Source organism: Biomphalaria glabrata, chromosome 8, assembly GCF_947242115.1.
Source record: "Biomphalaria glabrata chromosome 8, xgBioGlab47.1, whole genome shotgun sequence".
Classification (NCBI taxonomy): Eukaryota; Metazoa; Mollusca; class Gastropoda; family Planorbidae; genus Biomphalaria; species Biomphalaria glabrata.
The window spans coordinates 2,191,784-2,206,012 of record NC_074718.1 but is presented as its reverse complement, the minus strand read 5'-3'; the positions used below and the strand labels follow the sequence as shown (position 1 = coordinate 2,206,012).

Below are 14,229 nucleotides of genomic sequence, written 5' to 3'. Positions count from 1 at the left end.
ACATTAAGGAATTGTTCATTTCTTTCAGACGCACTAGGTATGTAAAAACATCAATGTCAATTAGCAATCAAAAGATAATGGCAGGTTCCCTTAGAGCACAAGGAAGGCTCTAAATGATGGTAGAAAAGGAAAAAATCTCTAATGTATCTACTGTGTCTGTGTTTTTGCCTCTAGGAATTGTTTTACTTCAGAAGATGTTCACTGTCAATACAAGAGAACAAAAATTGATCAAAACATTTTCATAGTCAATGAAACAGAAAACTTGGCAAAGCTTTTCTTAGGGGTTTAGTATAAAGAAAATATAAATTGATATACACAGCATTGCTTACCTTTTTATTCCATACATCTCTTTTTGGTTTACATTTCATCATCATGCTGGTCTACATCTTCATGTTGGTCAACATCATCATGCTGGTCTACATCTTCAAGCTTGTCTACACCTTCATGTTGGTCTACATCTTCATGTTGGTCTACATCTTCAAGCTTGTCTACATCTTCAAGCTTGTCTACATCTTCATGTTGGTCTACATCTTCATGTTGGTCTACATCTTCATGTTGGTCTACATCTTCATGTTGGTCTACATCTTCAAGCTTGTCTACATCTTCATGTTGGTCTACATCTTCATGTTGGTCTACATCTTCATGTTGGTCTACATCTTCAAGCTTGTCTACATCTTCATGTTGGTCTACATCTTCATGTTGGTCTACATCTTCATGTTGGTCTACATCTTCAAGCTTGTCTACACCTTCATGTTGGTCTACATCTTCATGTTGGTCTACACCTTCATGTTGGTCTACATCTTCATGTTGGTCTACATCTTCATGTTGGTCTACATCTTCATGTTGGTCTACATCTTCATGTTGGTCTACATCTTCATGTTGGTCTACATCTTCATGTTGGTCTACATCTTCAAGCTTGTCTACACCTTCATGTTCGTCTACATCTTCATGTTGGTCTACATCTTCGTGGTTGTCTACCTTTTCATCATGTTGGTCTAAATAAGAATAAGAAAATAAATAAGAAAAACTTTTGCCTTGAAAAGGAAAAAAATAAATTCTTCTATTGCTTTTATTTCCCATGTTCAATAAAACTATTCTGGTGATGCAACTTTCACTTTATGTTTTAACTTAGTATTTTTTGAATAAACATTTAAGAAAGAATAAAATACACCCAAGACATCTACTACAGCAGCAAAGAATAACTACTCAAATTAAGTGAAAAAAAGTTAAAGGTTTATTAAGCCTTTAAAGTCTAAGGAACTTATTGGAGATTTTCAATTATGCCAAAAAACTATAAATAACTAGCTATGTAGTGTATCTGGTGTACAGAATACAGAAAGCTTTAATATTTAGAGTGAAAATTATGCTATTAAGTTTGTGCATTTCTAGATAAATAAAATCACAACTTTCTAAGTTCTTTTCCTTGTAGTCCAAACTAATTTGTTTTGTTTTAGTTGGCAATAGCAATCTTTCCAAAGAGCTGAAGAGACTTTTTAGATTGTTTCCAAAGAGCTGAAGAGACTTTTTTAGATTGTTTCCAAAGAGCTGAAGAGACTTTTTTAGATTGTTTCCAAAGAGCTGAAGAGACTTTTTTAGATTGTTTCCAAAGAGCTGAAGAGACTTTTTTAGATTATTTCCAAAGAGCTGAAGAGACTTTTTTAGATTGTTTCCAAATAGCTGCAGAGACTGTTAAGATTGTTTCAAAATCTGTAGGTTTATTCTTTTTGTATTTTCTTTTATTTGATCTCACTTTCTTTATATTGCCTCAGCCAATCTCTATATTGTTTGCTCTTCTTTTTCTATCCTTATCTATTGTATTTCTTTTAGAATGTACTTAAAAATCAAAATGTAAGCAAAGAGCAAATTATCAAGTTTAAAATTCCCACGAGATAAGATCCAAACAAATGAAAATTCAGTTTGATTACAATTATCCTTAGGATTACCATTATAGCAATGATAATATAGATGCAAACAGGAACAACATATAATACATAAAACATACAAACACACAGTGTTACACAGCCAGTGCTTAATGAACTAAGTTTCTTTGTGATGTGACAAATGACCATGAAACACACAGACAGAGAGTGGAGTAAAAGAGTTATAAAATCTTTCTGTTCTAGCCTTAATGACGAGGAGGCAACCACTTTATCCAGATCTGATGTAACTGGTTTAGGGCTGCAGATTGTCTTCAAGAATGCATAAATGAGATCAGCTAATGTTTCAACATTACTTACACGTACACTTGCTTGATATTATTGTCAAATGTTTGACATGTTTTGAACGTTCCTCGAGAGTTAAGAGAATCTACTTCCTTGATCAAATGTCCAGCAGAATAAATGACATCAGGCAAGATATGAGCATCAAGATGACCACACACAGTCCAGCGCACATATCACATGACCAGGCAGCCATCCATTCTTTTGAGAAAACAATCTCTTCTTATGAGAAGACAGTCTTATTGCAGTGACCTCTCTTGACTTTCTTCTAGTAACTTGTCGCACAAAAAAATTTATAACTGAAATGACTTTAGGAAAAAATTATGAAAATCTAGGAGGAAAAAAATGCAAAGTGGAGGAAAAGTTACAAAAATAATACATATTTTGATAATGTTTTATTTTATGTCAGTTCTCTACAATTATATGGAATTTGAATAGTTGAGTATAAATTATATAATAATTTACTTCTCCCATTTCACGTTAGTTGTTAGTAACACCAGGTTAGAAGTTAGTAGCAACAAAATGATGTAAGAATAGACATGGCTTTATTTAATTTAGTCTTCTTGGTGTTGACAGTCATTGACTTGTAGCATCAAACTGCTGGTAGACAACTAAACTACTGTAGGCGTAATATATCTTAACTAATGAAACTCCAAATAACTTGAATAACTTCCCTGTGAACAAAACTAAATATAAAATTTATAACATAGACAAAATCAACTTGTGATCAAGTCAAATAACTGAAGTAGACTTCAGTAATAACATTTCATAACAAAATCTAACTCACTACAATAACACAACCTTTCAGTTTCATGTTGTGGAGTCTTCTATCTTAACTAAGACAAAGTGATGACAAAGCCACATATTTTGCATCATTCACAACTAATCGCTAACCTCTTCCCGACGTCTCCATAGAAACACACACACTCGATAACACTTCTGCTGGTCCAACATTCTTTCACTGAATCAAGCCCCAAGAGACCAATCTTTAGCATTCTTCTTGTCCATATGTAGGACTTTGCAACCACCATTTTTCTAACCTTTACCAGTTACACTAGCAGATACTTTGGCAGATATTGGAAATAGGAATAGAGCAAATATTTTGACTAATCAAACATTAAAATACTCTTAAGTAGATTCCTATTTCTCTACCTTGATATCTGCCAACAAAAACAATAGATACATTTGAACCTCAGGAAGAAAAAAAAATGAAATATAAAGTTGTATAAAAAAAAGTCCAAGTTAACAAAACTTTATATATGGATTTAAATTGCAGATATTGACAAGAACCCTAAAAAATTGTTAGTAGGAGAGAAAATGTGCCTTACTAAATGATAGGACACCTGAGGTGCCCCAACAGTTGGTTGGAGAGAAAAGCTACCTAACTAAATGATAGGACACCTGAGGTGCCCCAACAGTTGGTAGGAGAGAAAATGTGCCTTACTAAATGATAGGACACCTGAGGTGCCCCAACAGTTGGTTGGAGAGAAAAGCTGCCTAACTAAATGATAGGACACCTGAGGTGCCCCAACATTTGGTTGGAGAGAAAATGTGCCTTACAAAATGATAGGACACCTGAGGTGCCCCAACAGTTGGTAGGAAAGAAAAATTTCCTTACTAAATGAAAGGACACTTGAGGTGCCCCAACATTTGGTTGGAGAGAAAATGTGCCTTACTAAATGATAGGACACCTGAGGTGCCCCAACAGTTGGTTGGAGAGAAAAGCTGCCTAACTAAATGATAGGACACCTGAGGTGCCCCAACAGTTGGTAGGAGAGAAAATGTGCCTTACTAAATGATAGGACACCTGAGGTGCCCCAACAGTTGGTTGGAGAGAAAAGCTGCCTAACTAAATGATAGGACACCTGAGGTGCCCCAACATTTGGTTGGAGAGAAAATGTGCCTTACAAAATGATAGGACACCTGAGGTGCCCCAACAGTTGGTAGGAAAGAAAAATTTCCTTACTAAATGAAAGGACACTTGAGGTGCCCCAACATTTGGTTGGAGAGAAAATGTGCCTTACTAAATGATAGGACACCTTAGGTGCCCCAACAGTTGGTAGGAGAGAAAATGCGCCTTACTAAATGATAGGACACCTGAGGTGCCCCAACAGTTGGTTGGAGAGAAAATGTGCCTTACTAAATGATAGGACACCTGAGGTGCCCCAACAGTTGGTAGGAGAGAAAATGTGCCTTACTAAATGATAGGACACCTGAGGTGCCCCAACAGTTGGTTGGAGAGAAAATGTGCCTTACTAAATGATAGGACACCTAAGGTGCCCCAACAGTTGGTAGGAAAGAAAATGTGCCTGACTTAATGATAGGACACCTGAAGTGCCACTACCATTGGTAGGAGAGAAAATGTGCCTTACAAAATGATAGGACACCTGAGGTGCCCCAACAGTTGGTAGGAGAGAAAATGTGCCTTACTAAATGATAGGACACCTGAGGTGCCCCAACAGTTGGTTGGAGAGAAAATGTGCCTTACTAAATGATAGGACACCTAAGGTGCCCCAACAGTTGGTAGGAAAGAAAATGTGCCTGACTTAATGATAGGACACCTGAAGTGCCACTACCATTGGTAGGAGAGAAAATGTGCCTTACAAAATGATAGGACACCTGAGGTCCCCCAACAGTTGGTTGGAGAGAAAATGTGCCTATCTAAATGATAGGACATTTGAGATGCCCCAACAGTTGGTAGGAGAGAAAATGTGCCTTACTAAATCAGGACACCTCAGGTGTCCTATCATTTAGTAGGGCAGCTTTTCTCTCCAACCAACGGTAGGAGCACTTCAGGTGTCCTATCATTTAGTAAGGCACATTTTCTAACCTACCAACTGTTGGGGCACCTCAGGTGTCCTATCATTTAGTAGGGCAGCTTTTCTCTCCAACCAAGAGTAGGGGCACCTCAGGTGTCCTATCATTTAGTAAGGCACATTTTCTCTCCAACCAACTGTAGGGGCACCTCAGGTGTCCTATCATTTAGTAAGGCACATTTTCTCTCCTACCAACTGTTGGGGCACCTCAGGTGTCCTATCATTTAGTAAGGCACCTTTTCTCTCCAACCAACTGTAGGGGCACCTCAGGTGTCCTATCATTTAGTAAGGCACATTTTCTCTCCTACCAACTGTTGGGGCACCTCAGGTGTCCTATCATTTAGTAAGGCAACTTTTCTCTCCAACCAACTGTAGGGGCACATCAGGTGTCCTATCATTTAGTAAGGCACATTTTCTCTCCTACCAACTGTTGGGGCACCTCAGGTGTCCTATCATTTAGTAAGGCACATTTTCTATCCAACCAACTGTGCCCCAACAGTTAAAAGGACATTTGAGGAACCTAAACAGTTATTAGGACACTTTTGGTGCTCCAACAGCTGATAGGACACACTTGAGGTGAACAACACTTGGTATGATAGAGGTATACTCAAACTATGAAAATAATGTAACTGAACTGTAATGCTTTGCATTGTAGCCCTATGGCTTGTGTACTTTAAAATGACTGATGTAAACAATCCCCATGTAGATCATGGTTATATATGATATGGTTATCTGAGTATGGACTGTGTTTTTCAACACCGTTGGGTCAAGCCAGGCTGACACAGTAGAGGACCAGTAGAGTTAAAGCGAGAAAATTACAAGTTGTGTAAAGCTGTGATATTCAGACATTGACTGCTGCAAATTGTTAAATTTTTAATTGTTTATTTATTATTGATTACACTCATTAAAGTGCCCAAGTTATCAAGTTTTCGATTTAGCCATAGTATTCTGTCCAGAGGTTAGAGAATTGTAACTATAAAAACTGTGATTGTACATTTTCAGACAGGATAATATTAAATTTGTGTCAATATATATTATAGCTCTCATAAAGTAAAGTCAATAATTTTGTGCAGTACAAGTATATATATATTGTATTGAAGTTGGACAGTAATTTTTGCAATTTTGACTGAGGAAGACAGTAAATTTGTGCCAATGTATATTATATATCTCATCAAATAATAGTCAGTAATTTTGTGCAGTACAAGTATATATATATTGTATTGAAGTTGGACAGTAACCTTAAATCTTGACTGAGGAAGACAGTAAATTTGTGCCAATGTATATTATATATCTCATCAAATAATAGTCAGTAATTTTGTGCAGTACAAGTATATATATTGTTATAAACTTGGTGGTGGCACAGAGAGGGGTAGTGGTGTGTGTGTAGTCAGCCGACGCAAATCGCCCTAGGCCAGCGCTAGAGGAGCGGTCAACCGTGACGAGTTACGACGGTCAGCCGAGACAAGTGTCAACACGGCGGTTCGGGAAGGATCGACGGCGGTCCGGGAAGGTTCGACGTCGTGAACAGAGTTCAGGAGCGTCACGAGAGTTGTAGTCATCTGACCACCTAGAAACGTCGAGCGGCGTTCTGTCCGGTTCGAGAAGGCCAGTAGGGACCCTATATAAGAGCGGAGGCGACGCAGTCAAGACGGTTGAGAAAAGGGGCTCAATACAGCAAGGTTCACGACAGAAGGTTCAGAAAGGAGGTTTACGACAGAAGGTCCACTACAGTCCGGTCGACTACAGCACAGTTCAGCGGTGTGGTTCTGTACGGAGCATTACGACGGTTCAGTGCGGAGTACTGTCAAGTACAGTTGAGACGGCTGGCGTCTTGATCTTGGTCTGTGATCGAGTCTGACACAACGAGCCTAGTGTGTGAAGTCAGTCCTGAACTGTTGAACCCAGTGCAAGCCCGGAACGAGACGGAGAGGCCAGTGCAAGAGTCGATACGGCGGAACGGCTATTAACAAGAGAGATATTTGTACAGTGTACGTGTTGCCAATTGTACAGTATTGGCTGTTACTATTCAACTATTAAAGTGTTACGTTACTTTGGAGCCCTGAGTTGTCAAGTTCTTTAAGTTGGTGGTGTATGGTGCAGTTTGCAGAGAGCCTGGATAGTGAGATTCGTAACACTGGTGTCAGAAGTGGGATCGGAACGGATTGGATCGGATCTACTATGGCTCGTCTGAAACTGCTTTACGAACTTGAATTTAGAGAACTGAAGGAAGAACTCCGTGATCGAGATCTGAAAACGAGCGGAAATAAAGAAACCTTACAAGCACGCCTCCGAGAATGTATAGTTGAAGAAGAGGAAGATCCAGACACGTATCTGTTTGAAGTCGCACCAACTTTAAGAGAGTTCTTGCACCAACAGCTAGATGACTGGAAGGAAGAGTTGCGGGCTATGAATACGACATGGAAGAAGTCCAAAAGAAGTCCAACGAAGAGACCTGTACCAAGCTTGAAAAGATGTATACCTCAGTGAAGGAAGTGACGAGCCCCGTGGTGAAAACGATGGACGTGGTGGAAGAAACCCTGTACGACCAAAGAGACTTGAAAGATAAATGAGCTGCGCCATCGTTAAACAATGAACTACTAGCCACCCAAAGCTTTGAAGAAATATGCAGTGACAACGGCAATGCTGATGAATGTGGTGCTGCCTGTCAATCTGAAAACAGGGAGTACAGACCTGTGGAGCCGAAAGAGACAGATGAAGAGACAATGGAAGCTGCCCATAGTTCGAACGAAGCTTGTGATGCAGCTGTACCTGATATGAGCACCTCAAACAGCAAGACATATCAAGTGAATGTTTGCTCCGCGTCCAAGCATTTTGCTGAGGAACGTTTGCAAGTTGCAAGTGGCGTACGAAGGTGGGACCCTACTGGCGCTTGCCCAGATTCTAAGACCAGCGAGAGAAGCCCTGATGGTGACCATAAGAACCCAATGAAATCTGACGAAGCTGTTGAGGGACATTTGCAAGCTAAGAGATACCAGCCGGGTCCGTACCCAACAGCCGTTGGTCCAGCTGCCAAGACTGGAGAGGAAAGTCCTGATGGTGGTAAAGAGAATCCAAGGCAGTCTGACGTTGACATTGATGGACATTTGAAAGACGAAAGTAATCGACAAGGTCTGAAACCAACAAGTGATTGGCCCGATACTGAGACGAGAGAGAGAGGTCCTGATGGTGGTGAAGAAAGCCGAATGGAGCCTGAAGCCGAAGACGAGGGACCTTTGCACCTGGAGTGTTGCCAACCTGCCCCACGAGCATGCACTCCAGACAAGGCTGAAGATGATGATCTGTTCCACAATTCCCTGTCCTGTGGATTTGAATCCCATCCCAGTCCTTCTTCGCAAAGCCCTATGAAGCCACCTCTTTTGCCAACAATCTTGGTAATCCCTGCCCTTACATCCTATACCTCTCCATGTGTCAATTGGCTGCCCTCAGTACCAAACGACAAGAGAGCGATGCAACTACAACGTCACTGCAACAAGAAGACGATCAACTGGAGGAAAAGAAGAAGGCGGCGTTTGCTTAGTCCAACGTGCAGGGTGATGCTACCAAGAATCAACTGCAGCCACATGAAGACCAACTGGCGGAGAAGAAGAAGAAGGCTACTTTTGTTGAGTGCAAAATGGATGACGATGCGACAACGACGTCGATGCAACCAGATGAAGGCTAACTGGAGGAGAAGAAGAAAACGTTTTCTGAATTCAACGTGGATGGCGATGAAAGCACAACGGCGAGGCAAACAGGTGAAGGCCAACTGGAGGAGAAGAAGGAAGATCACTGCAACATGGATGGCTCCATCAAGCTCAAGAGGCAAGCCAACTGCCACCGATCGACCCCCACCTACAGCGATGAAACTTCACAGCCAATGCCATGATGTTGATTCTGTCCGGGACGGACAGATCTAAGGAGAGGGCAGTGTTATAAACTTGGTGGTGGCACAGAGAGAGGTAGTGGTGTGTGTGTAGTCAGCCGACGCAAATCGCCCTAGGCCAGCGCTAGAGGAGCGGTCAACCGTGACGAGTTACGACGGTCAGCCGAGACAAGTGTCAACACGGCGGTTCGGGAAGGATCGACGGCGGTCCGGGAAGGTTCGACGTCGTGAACAGAGTTCAGGAGCGTCACGAGAGTTGTAGTCATCTGACCACCTAGAAACGTCGAGCGGCGTTCTGTCCGGTTCGAGAAGGCCAGTAGGGACCCTATATAAGAGCGGAGGCGACGCAGTCAAGACGGTTGAGAAAAGGGGCTCAATACAGCAAGGTTCACGACAGAAGGTTCAGAAAGGAGGTTTACGACAGAAGGTCCACTACAGTCCGGTCGACTACAGCACAGTTCAGCGGTGTGGTTCTGTACGGAGCATTACGACGGTTCAGTGCGGAGTACTGTCAAGTACAGTTGAGACGGCTGGCGTCTTGATCTTGGTCTGTGATCGAGTCTGACACAACGAGCCTAGTGTGTGAAGTCAGTCCTGAACTGTTGAACCCAGTGCAAGCCCGGAACGAGACGGAGAGGCCAGTGCAAGAGTCGATACGGCGGAACGGCTATTAACAAGAGAGATATTTGTACAGTGTACGTGTTGCCAATTGTACAGTATTGGCTGTTACTATTCAACTATTAAAGTGTTACGTTACTTTGGAGCCCTGAGTTGTCAAGTTCTTTAAGTTGGTGGTGTATGGTGCAGTTTGCAGAGAGCCTGGATAGTGAGATTCGTAACACTGGTGTCAGAAGTGGGATCGGAACGGATTGGATCGGATCTACTATGGCTCGTCTGAAACTGCTTTACGAACTTGAATTTAGAGAACTGAAGGAAGAACTCCGTGATCGAGATCTGAAAACGAGCGGAAATAAAGAAACCTTACAAGCACGCCTCCGAGAATGTATAGTTGAAGAAGAGGAAGATCCAGACACGTATCTGTTTGAAGTCGCACCAACTTTAAGAGAGTTCTTGCACCAACAGCTAGATGACTGGAAGGAAGAGTTGCGGGCTATGAATACGACATGGAAGAAGTCCAAAAGAAGTCCAACGAAGAGACCTGTACCAAGCTTGAAAAGATGTATACCTCAGTGAAGGAAGTGACGAGCCCCGTGGTGAAAACGATGGACGTGGTGGAAGAAACCCTGTACGACCAAAGAGACTTGAAAGATAAATGAGCTGCGCCATCGTTAAACAATGAACTACTAGCCACCCAAAGCTTTGAAGAAATATGCAGTGACAACGGCAATGCTGATGAATGTGGTGCTGCCTGTCAATCTGAAAACAGGGAGTACAGACCTGTGGAGCCGAAAGAGACAGATGAAGAGACAATGGAAGCTGCCCATAGTTCGAACGAAGCTTGTGATGCAGCTGTACCTGATATGAGCACCTCAAACAGCAAGACATATCAAGTGAATGTTTGCTCCGCGTCCAAGCATTTTGCTGAGGAACGTTTGCAAGTTGCAAGTGGCGTACGAAGGTGGGACCCTACTGGCGCTTGCCCAGATTCTAAGACCAGCGAGAGAAGCCCTGATGGTGACCATAAGAACCCAATGAAATCTGACGAAGCTGTTGAGGGACATTTGCAAGCTAAGAGATACCAGCCGGGTCCGTACCCAACAGCCGTTGGTCCAGCTGCCAAGACTGGAGAGGAAAGTCCTGATGGTGGTAAAGAGAATCCAAGGCAGTCTGACGTTGACATTGATGGACATTTGAAAGACGAAAGTAATCGACAAGGTCTGAAACCAACAAGTGATTGGCCCGATACTGAGACGAGAGAGAGAGGTCCTGATGGTGGTGAAGAAAGCCGAATGGAGCCTGAAGCCGAAGACGAGGGACCTTTGCACCTGGAGTGTTGCCAACCTGCCCCACGAGCATGCACTCCAGACAAGGCTGAAGATGATGATCTGTTCCACAATTCCCTGTCCTGTGGATTTGAATCCCATCCCAGTCCTTCTTCGCAAAGCCCTATGAAGCCACCTCTTTTGCCAACAATCTTGGTAATCCCTGCCCTTACATCCTATACCTCTCCATGTGTCAATTGGCTGCCCTCAGTACCAAACGACAAGAGAGCGATGCAACTACAACGTCACTGCAACAAGAAGACGATCAACTGGAGGAAAAGAAGAAGGCGGCGTTTGCTTAGTCCAACGTGCAGGGTGATGCTACCAAGAATCAACTGCAGCCACATGAAGACCAACTGGCGGAGAAGAAGAAGAAGGCTACTTTTGTTGAGTGCAAAATGGATGACGATGCGACAACGACGTCGATGCAACCAGATGAAGGCTAACTGGAGGAGAAGAAGAAAACATTTTCTGAATTCAACGTGGATGGCGATGAAAGCACAACGGCGAGGCAAACAGGTGAAGGCCAACTGGAGGAGAAGAAGGAAGATCACTGCAACATGGATGGCTCCATCAAGCTCAAGAGGCAAGCCAACTGCCACCGATCGACCCCCACCTACAGCGATGAAACTTCACAGCCAATGCCATGATGTTGATTCTGTCCGGGACGGACAGATCTAAGGAGAGGGCAGTGTTATAAACTTGGTGGTGGCACAGAGAGAGGTAGTGGTGTGTGTGTAGTCAGCCGACGCAAATCGCCCTAGGCCAGCGCTAGAGGAGCGGTCAACCGTGACGAGTTACGACGGTCAGCCGAGACAAGTGTCAACACGGCGGTTCGGGAAGGATCGACGGCGGTCCGGGAAGGTTCGACGTCGTGAACAGAGTTCAGGAGCGTCACGAGAGTTGTAGTCATCTGACCACCTAGAAACGTCGAGCGGCGTTCTGTCCGGTTCGAGAAGGCCAGTAGGGACCCTATATAAGAGCGGAGGCGACGCAGTCAAGACGGTTGAGAAAAGGGGCTCAATACAGCAAGGTTCACGACAGAAGGTTCAGAAAGGAGGTTTACGACAGAAGGTCCACTACAGCACAGTTCAGCGGTGTGGTTCTGTACGGAGCATTACGACGGTTCAGTGCGGAGTACTGTCAAGTACAGTTGAGACGGCTGGCGTCTTGATCTTGGTCTGTGATCGAGTCTGACACAACGAGCCTAGTGTGTGAAGTCAGTCCTGAACTGTTGAACCCAGTGCAAGCCCAGAACGAGACGGAGAGGCCAGTGCAAGAGTCGATATGGCGGAACGGCTATTAACAAGAGAGATATTTGTACAGTGTACGTGTTGCCAATTGTACAGTATTGGCTGTTACTTATTCAACTATTAAAGTGTTACGTTACTTTGGAGCCCTGAGTTGTCAAGTTCTTTAAGTTGGTGGTGTATGGTGCAGTTTGCAGAGAGCCTGGATAGTGAGATTCGTAACAATATATTGTATTGAAGTTGGACAGTAACTGTAAATCTTGACTGAGGAAGACAGTAAATTTGTGCCAATGTATATTATATAATTGAAAATAATATAATATATATAATATAATAATATAATAATAATATAATATAATAATAATATATAATAATATAATATAATAATATAATATAATTGAAAATTTTGACACAGGTAGTAAATTTGTGCTGATGTATATTATATATCTTTTCTAAAATTATTATTATAGCTTTTATGTAGCACTTCTTTCATGCTTATAGCATGCTCAGAGCGACTTTGGTCCAATCTCATTTGTGGACCAGTGGGGCGGGGGGAGGGGGTATCTAGGAGTTGGTTTCCGTGCTGCCTTTAGGCGCTCAGTAAAAACAACTCTGCCCGAGTCGGGTGTTGAACCTTGAGCCCCCTTCTAGGTAGCCAAGACAAGTTCAAGCGCACTTGGTCTCTCAGCCACGCTTTCCACATATCTCAAGTAATAGTAACTTTGTGTAGTACAAGTACTATGATATACTGAAGTTTAACAGTGAAAAGGGAAAAGATTAAGAAGCAACTCTTCAAAGTGATGAGCTAGATCAGTGTTAGTATTGACTGACATTACAGGAAGATAATCAGCATTGAAATATATTACTGATAACTTTGTGCAGTACAAGTATTCTATTGAAGTTGAGACAGTGAAAAGGGAAAAGATTAAGAAGCAACTCTTCAAAGTGATGAGCTAGATCAGTGTTAGTATTGACTGACATTACAGGAAGATAATCAGCATTGAAATATATTACTGATAACTTTGTGCAGTACAAGTATTCTAGAAGTTGAGACAGTAAAAAGGGAAAAGATTAAGAAGCAACTCTTCAAAGTGATGAGCTAGATCAGTGTTAGAATTGACTGACATTACAGGAAGATAATCAGCATTGAAATATATTACTGATAACTTTGTGCAGTACAAGTATTCTATTGAAGTTTAACAGTGAAAAGGGAAAAGATTAAGAAGCAACTCTTCAAAGTGATGAGCTAGATCAGTGTTAGTATTGACTGACATTACAGGAAGATAATCAGCATTGAAATATATTACTGATAACTTTGTGCAGTACAAGTATTCTATTGAAGTGTAACAGTGAAAAGGGAAAAGATTAAGAAGCAACTCTTCAAAGTGATGAGCTAGATCAGTGTTAGTATTGACTGACATTACAGGAAGATAATCAGCATTGAAATATATTACTGATAACTTTGTGCAGTACAAGTATTCTATTGAAGTTGAGACAGTGAAAAGGGAAAAGATTAAGAAGCAACTCTTCAAAGTGATGAGCTAGATCAGTGTTAGTAGTAAATGACATTACAGGAAGATAATCAGTATTGAAATATATTACTGATAATTTTGATTTTCATTTTTAATTTTTGTATGTTCTATATTTAGAAAGCTGGTGACAGTATTGTTCTTGTCAAAATTTGGTATCACTGATATTGTGTCCTTGTTAAATTTTGTCTTTTTTCAATGTGTATTATATATATATGATCAGAACATAAGGTTTTAGAGGTCGCAGATTTAACACTACTAGTTTTTTTTTTTGTGTTTAGACTATTGCTTTGTTTAATGTTTACATTGTATAAATATTGTGCACAATTTCTTGGGGTCTTTAAGTCATTGTTATTGATATTTGTAAGTATATGTAGTATTTCTTGAAATATTGTGCACAATTTCTTGAGGTCTTTAAGTCATTGTTATTGATATTTGTAAGTATATGTAGTATTTCTTGAAAAGTTTCTCTGTTTGTCTTTTTCCTGCTGTGCTTGTTTGTTTTCATATATAGACCAAATCTTGCTTTTGGAACATGGTGTGCTTTAGGGTAAGAGAGTGAGGTCAATGTGTTGTTCGAATCCTCCTC

The 14,229-nt window shown here is 41.6% G+C and overlaps 1 long non-coding RNA gene across 1 annotated transcript in view; it reads right to left on the bottom strand.

Moving 5' to 3' along the window:
* Positions 1 to 973: 973 nt before the first annotated feature.
* Positions 974 to 14,229, bottom strand: part of LOC129927802 (uncharacterized) — a 34,900-nt gene continuing 21,644 nt past the window's right edge. Inside the window, exon 8 of the long non-coding RNA XR_008779484.1 lies at positions 974 to 995. This is a non-coding gene — a long non-coding RNA (uncharacterized LOC129927802). The remainder of the gene's footprint in view (positions 996 to 14,229) is intronic.